The sequence below is a fragment of the Mauremys reevesii genome, linkage group 4, assembly GCF_016161935.1.
Source record: "Mauremys reevesii isolate NIE-2019 linkage group 4, ASM1616193v1, whole genome shotgun sequence".
Lineage (NCBI taxonomy): Eukaryota > Metazoa > Chordata > Testudines > Geoemydidae > Mauremys > Mauremys reevesii.
Window position 1 is genome coordinate 23,785,536 of NC_052626.1, and position 7,197 is coordinate 23,792,732.

At 43.1% G+C, this 7,197-nt stretch overlaps 1 long non-coding RNA gene across 2 annotated transcripts; it reads left to right on the plus strand.

Moving 5' to 3' along the window:
- Positions 1-1,046: 1,046 nt before the first annotated feature.
- On the plus strand, positions 1,047-6,882 carry LOC120404998. Of its 2 annotated transcripts, none has more exons than XR_005598306.1 (3): positions 1,047-1,833; positions 2,914-2,963; positions 6,423-6,882. It is a non-coding gene; the product is annotated as an uncharacterized LOC120404998 (long non-coding RNA). The 2 variants fall into 2 exon arrangements; XR_005598307.1 differs by having other exon boundaries at positions 1,047-1,809.
- Positions 6,883-7,197: the final 315 nt, after the last annotated feature.

A 7,197-nucleotide genomic window follows, 5' to 3' on the forward strand; every position in this document is an offset into this window, starting at 1 on the left:
TCCACATAAGGACAAATTTTATACATTAATTCTCCCCCTCCACTTTCCCCCCTTAAAGTTAACTGTATTGAATAGGCCTAAAACAAACTTCATGAGCACATCATTGTGCCCATCACTTCTAAGGTCAAAGAGCTCACTGTGCCAGTACGGACTGTCCCAGAGAGGTCAGTGAGCACTTGTTTCCCTCAGCAATAACAGTTTAATCCCAAACACAGTTGCAGTTAAACAATCTAGTGTTTAAGAAACAGAAATGCACAACAGCCAAAGGGAAACTAGTTAAGGCTTTCTGTAGTTGTCACCTACTAGTAGTCGGGGGATCAGTTTGTAACCTCTTCAGGGCAGGGATTGGCTCTTACTATATATTTGTACAGCACCTAGCACAAAAGGGGTTCTGGGCAGTCCTAGTGACAAATTAAATATTAATTTATGCAACAGGCCCAGCTCTAAGAATTGGGCACTTCCTGACATGTGGCCGTGGTCTTTTCTTTACCTAGAAAATGTGGCCAAAAGAGGATTAACAATTTCTAGATAGTATCTATAGGGTAAGTCTCAAACTGACTAACTACACTTATCTAGTGTAACCCCCAAGGAGATTACCTAGATTCCTGGGGCTGTCTGCTGGCAGCTCAGGGAGGGGGAGCCAAGGCAAACTCAGAGTCTGCCCAGCAACCAATAGGGAATGAGAGGCCGCTCCCAGTTTGTTCAGGAAAGGGGAGAAGCCATTTTGGAGTCACTGTGGAGCCAGCCAGGGCAAGGGCAGGACTGGCTGGGAGAGGAGTTAGTAAGTCCCAGGCCTACATGCAGGGTTCCCCCTGAGAACTGGCCTCTAGGGACCTGAAAACAAGATCCTTCCGCTGGGTTTTTCCTTCTCCACTGGTAGTTCCTAGGTTGTAGAGCTCTGCTGGGAAACTTCCCCAGCCAGGCTGGGTTTGCCCTCCAGCTCCCTAGGTGAGACCAGTCACCACATGGTCAGCGCTGCTAGTCCAGGGCTGCCGCCTGCTGTGTGTGTCTGGATGCTGGGCTAGGAGACTACAATTTGGATTTTAGTACACCTTGATCCCTGCACCCCTTTGTGGTGAGGGGAAATCCTGAGATCGAAGCAGCCTGATTCCTCCTGCCTAAAGAGGATCCCTGCCAGCAGAGATCAGCCCTTCTGCAGTGACTGAGGAGTCCAGAGTCATCTCTGAACCTGACAATCATTCATGGAGTTTGAGAGTGCACCATCTTTTAGTCAGTCAGGGAATTTGTTTTGGGGACTCCCTACTCCCTGAACTGTGTCCTCAAGCCAGGGAGTAAGGGGTTGGGGATTTTATAACCAGCTGCATATTAAACCCATGGAGGGATTTACCACCTCCCATTTGAGAGTCTTTTGGGCTGTACTGAACCCAGTCAGCCACACTGCTAAAACCATCGTGGTCATAGCAAGGGCCTCAACAAAGTACATGTACCAACAGGACACTAATCTTACATTTGCTACCTCAAGTCATGTGACTGGGGAAAGTCACAGGTATTAGCAGCATGGGCACCGGTGAACCTAACAATAGTGTTACCCTGTTATGATGTATTTGGCTCCTGTTTAATAATTGTGTTGAATATTTTGTATGTGTTTGTGTTATTTCTTGGAAGTCTCCAACTGTCTGGCAAGTAAGTGGAGATTACCCTGTGGTTAGAATTTTCCTCCCAAGCTGCCCTGCCAGGAAGGAGTGAGGAGGAGTGGAGGCACCGCTGAATACATTAATTGGAAAAAATAGAGAAGATAGACCCTGCTGAGCGGGATCCAGAAGAACCCAGACCTGTCCATCAAAACCTGTAAGCAGATTGGCATTAAAGAAGGTAACTGAGTGGAGAAGGGGTGCTATACTAGTTTAAAACTTATTTTAGAAATAAGGTCCTTGTAAATATGCCCCTTCATGCTTCAGCCACAGTTCCAGAGGACATGCTTCCATGCTAATGACATACAAATTTAATACATACATTATTTTTTAGACAACTCCTTGGGGGAGAATTGTACATCTCCTGCTCTATGGTTTTACTCACATTCCGCCATATATTTCATGTTATGGCAGTCTTGGATGACAACCCAATTTAAGAACACTTTAATTGCAGATTTGACAAAACGCAAAGAAGGTACAAATGTGAGATTTCTAAATAGAGCTACAGCACACGACCCAAGGTTTAAGTATTTGAAGCGCCTTCCAAAATCTGAGAGGGACAAGGTGGGGAAACCGCTGTCAGAAGTCTTAAAAGAGCAACACTTTGTTTTGGAAGCTACAGAACCCAAACTACTAAAAAAGAAAATCAACTGTTAGTGGCATCTGACTCAGATGACAAAAATTATTGTGCATCAGTCAACACTACTTTGGATCATTATTGAGCAGACCCCGTCATCAGCATGGAAGCATGTCCTCTGGAATGGTGGCCGAAGCATGAAGAGGCATACCAACGTTTAGCATATCTGGCGCGTAAATACCTTGCAATGCTGGCTGTGACAGTGCTATGTGAATGCCTGTTCTTACTTTCAGGTGACATTGTAAATAAGTGGGCAGCATTATCTCCCATAAATGTAAACAAACTTGTTTATCTTAGCAATTGGCTGAACAAGAAGTAAGACTGAGTGGACTTGTACATTGTTTTGTTTTTGAGTGCAGTTATGTAAAAAATAATTCTATATTTGTAAATTAGACTTTCATGATAAAAAGATTGCACAACAGTACTTGTATGAGGTGAATTTCTTTTTTACAGTGCAAACATTTGTAATAAAAAATATAAATGAGCACTGTCCATTATAGTCTGTGTTGTAACTGAAATCAATATATCTGATAACGTAGAACAAACATCCAAAATATTTAAATAAATGGTATTCTATTATTAACAGTGCAATTAATCACAATTATTTTTTTAATCGTTTGACAGCCCTACTTCAGATACTTCTGTGTTTTATCAAAAAGAATTCTCACAACCAGGTAACATTCAACATCTTGATCTCCCTGTTACCTCTCTACAGAAACATTACACCTAAAAAAACGTCTTACTGCTCATAGTAGTCAATGCAGCTGCCACAGAGTCACCGGGCAAGGCTCTGGAACTACTCCATACGATGCCAGTCAGGACTCTGGGGGAGCTTCCTCTCCGTGAGCATACTGTCTCCAGGGCAAGAAGCTTACACAGCTTCCACCTTCCTGGGTCCAACCTCGGAGCATTCAGCATCTCCTTCTCACACCATGCACTTCCCCCAGCGAGTCTGCACAGGCAGGGCTTCTGGGGAAGCCAGAGGGCCCTGCACCCCACCTCTGTAGTCAAACGTGACTCTCAATCAGCCAGTAAAACAGAAGGTTTATTAGACGACAGGAACACAGTCCAAAACAGAGCTTGTAGGTACAGAAACCGGACCCCTAAGTCAGGTCCATCTTGGGGCCAGGGACGCCAGACCCTGGGTCTGGGCCTTCATCTCTTTCCCCAGCCAGCTCCAAAACAAATTCTCCAGCCCCTCCTCTGGCCTTTGTCTCTTTCCTGGGTCAGGAGGTCACCTGCTTTCTTTGTTCTCCAACACCTTCAGTTGGCACCTTTGCAGAGGAGGTGCCCAGGGCATCAGTTGCCAGGAGACAGGGCACTGGCCATTCTCTGTTCAGACAGCATCACACTGGCCCTCTAGGACTCTGCAACAATCGCACACCCTTATCCCACCACCTAGATACTTAAGAACTGCATAGGGGAAACAGACACCCACACAGTATTCAGAGAAAACATTAAGAACATTCCCACTTCGTCACAGCAGCACTTCCAAGATATATAATGCTTTGTAAGTTCTGAATTATTTATGTAGCACCAAAGCTGTGCATGCTGCTTTATGGACAGAAAAGCAAAATTTCTACCTTGAAGAGCTTAATCTAAACTTAGACCAAAATGGATAGAAAAAAGTGAGGAAGGGAAGGGCAGTAGCAGGCAAATGAACGGGGATGCAGTCCCAATAACAGTTTCCCCCAGTAAGAGCAAGAGGTTTTAATAAAAGAGAGTGTACTTTATCAGTCTCAAGGTTATAATAAAGCCACTGAAAAGGCTCCGGTAGGCAGAAAGTTCCAGACTCCCAGTCCTTCAAGGGTACAATTTTTGGACTTGCTTGTCATGGAAAAACCAAATGGGTGAAACTCACTAAGAACTTTTTTGAGTTGTGAGGGTTTCATGTTAGAAACAGCTTGTCACACTGGACATGTTTATAAGTAAAACATTTTCTTCCAAAAACAGAGAAACATTACCATTAACAATTCTTAGTCTGACATTTTATTTGATCACTTTAGCCTAGTCTCACATCACAATTTGACTCTAGCAGAGCTACAGGGTTTCAGTGCATTACTATTTGTTGATCTCTTCTAGACCCTAAAAGATATGGCCCTCAAAGTGCTTATTATCAAATTTAGTCATATTTAGTGTATGACTCTGCGTACACTACTGCACACAGTGTTTACTAAAGTGGTTAATGGGACTACACACAGTAGACTTCATAAGCACGTGCAGGTTCAGGTTCTTATACTGAAAACTCCCAAGGGTAGGGACCATATCTTCTAGGACCTAGGCAAAGCTGAGTCTATTCCTAACAAATCCATTCACATCGAAGCTATCTGAGTCAAATTTCATACCAAGTATTAATGAATATTTAACATTTAGTGAATTATATAAAAAAAGTTCTTATAAAAAAATAAAGCTCCACGTGTCCATACAAGATCAGCTTAACATGTGACATTTCAGACAAATTGTTAAATTATAAGCCTAATCAGTCCTCAATCATCACTCCTTCCTTTCCCTGGCTCTTCACAGTCATGCTGTTCAACAGGCTTTACTAAGAAGATAGGAAGTGGCATATTCCATTTCCTACCCTCATCCTATTTTTGGGCTTCTTGGTGAAATGGAAGGAAGAGAGGCGTGGGGAGTGGGGATCTCTCCTTGAGTCTACTTAGTAGTGCGAGGATACTGTACTCATTCACAGTTTAAAGCCTCTGCCAGTCTCTCTCTGGGCCTCTGTCTGCCCCTCTCTAGATCTGGCAGACAAAACAGTAAATATTAGTAAGGATACGATTTAGTCATGGAGTTCAGGGAATTAACTGATTCTGTGATTTTACTGGACCTCTGACTTTGGCTTCAACTGTCAGCAACCTCTGAACCATCCGCCTCTGTTGCAGCCCAAGATGGGGTTGTGCCCCTGCCATGTGGCTTCAGCAGGATCTGGAACCAGGATTGTGCCCCCTACCTCCCCATGGTGGGGGGCTGGGGCTGTCAATTCCCACCCACCATGGGGATCCAGGTGTCATTCCCCTCTCTCCACCCCCGCCCTCTCTCCCCCTTTATTTTCAGTAAAAGTCATGGATAGGTCATGGCTTCCGTTAATGTGTGTTTATTGCCCATGACCTGTCAGACTTTTACTAAAAATTACCATGACAAAAATCTTAACTTTAAATATTAGGTACAAATGTCATCAAGGAAGTGAGAGCAACATGGGAGAGCAAAATTTTTTCCAGTTTCACATTGATTCCCTTGCTGAAAGGCAACTTGTTGGTATTTGGCTATCAAAGGTCTGTGGGAATGGAGTAGATTGGCTTCCATGTTCCAGCATGCCTTTTAATGGACCCAGATATCACAGCCTAGATGTGGCACACTCGCACAACTTAAGACCAGCTAATGGCATCTGATTGGTGTCAGTATTTGTTCTGACAGGGAACTAGCAGTTTTACAACCAGGTCTCAGTCTCCTGGATGGTCAAATAAATTGCTCCTGTCTGAATTAATGTTAGCTTGGTAAAATGGCTATACCCAAACATTCCCACTCCAGCAGCCTGGCAGCATATTTTATTTTCACTGAAGTAGATGCTACTTATTTTGAAGTCTGTCTGGTGAGTTTTTGGGCCTTTTGTTGGGAATCCAGAGGGTAAAAAAATTGGTGGTCTGCTAACATACATTGCTCTAGTATTAAGCTTCTTGGACTGTGGTCAACAGTCCTTGGAAAGCTGGTTGATAACATGGTGCTAATTTAGCAGATGGAAAAAAGCAAAATTATAATTAGAAACAGATTTGATTAAAGCTAATGTTAAAAAAATTATATAATACATAGGTTGAGAAAAGAGTGTCTGTACATCTGGGTGTGGTGCTTAGATTATCTACAAATACAAAGTTTGTTTTTAAAGTCATAAGATACATATAGTGCATAATCAGTAGATGAATGAATTTAAGAATACAGTTTAGATCTTTAGCATCCATGCATTCCAGTACATTAATGCATGAGTAGACAGAGAGTTCATGACAGAAAGCAAAATATATCAATGAGTTAAGATTGTCCCTCAGTAATTGAGAATTTAGGATAGGTTGTCCATTTAGAGAAAAAATAGTCTGTCAGGAAAGTATTTGAGTTACTTTCCCAACTGTGCTTCTCATCAGCACGCCAGCTCATTCCTCCTGATATTGCCAATGTCTGGTGATGTGTTCTCTGGAGGTGTCCCGCAACCTCCTGATGGCGTCTGACACCATGAATTGCTGCATCAACCAAGCCTAGCGTTGACCAACTCCACATTCTCTCAGCACTCGCTCTTTACCGAGGTCTAATGTGCCCATGGCTCCAACGATCAGTGCGTGAGTTTGAACCTCAGCACCCCTCTCTCTCAGGGTGTCGGCCAGAGGGGTATATTTCTCCAGCTTTTGAGATCGGGCGTCATGGAAAGCTGGGGTCCTGTTTTTGAAGGGCACTGTGACTTTAATATTACTTTTTCAGTTGAGCAATTGCTAACATTGGCACAGGGAAGTGGAGAGAAAGGCTGGCTGTGGGATTGCGAATTGTTTATGAGACACTGAATATTGAAATGTAATCCCCCAATAAGAAAATGCTTGATAAACTGCATGTAGCAAGACTGCAGTCTCATGAAACCGAAATTCACACATTTTGACATTTTAGTTCCTTAACCTCAGGGCCTTAACCTGTACTGCTTTACAGAACGCCTTTTTGTTAAAGGGATGGACAGTGGCTTGTGACAGGGTTGCAGTATTTGATAATGCTGGGAAAGAGTTAAGTGGGTTCTGATGACTCATTAGATTCTAAAAAGGGGCGGTGTATTTAGCAAAGGTTAGCTAAAACGTTAACCAAATAAGTTAAACACTTTTGTCTACACTCTGTGTTAAGTGGTGTATGATTACCAAACATGTTAGCTTACACTTGTTA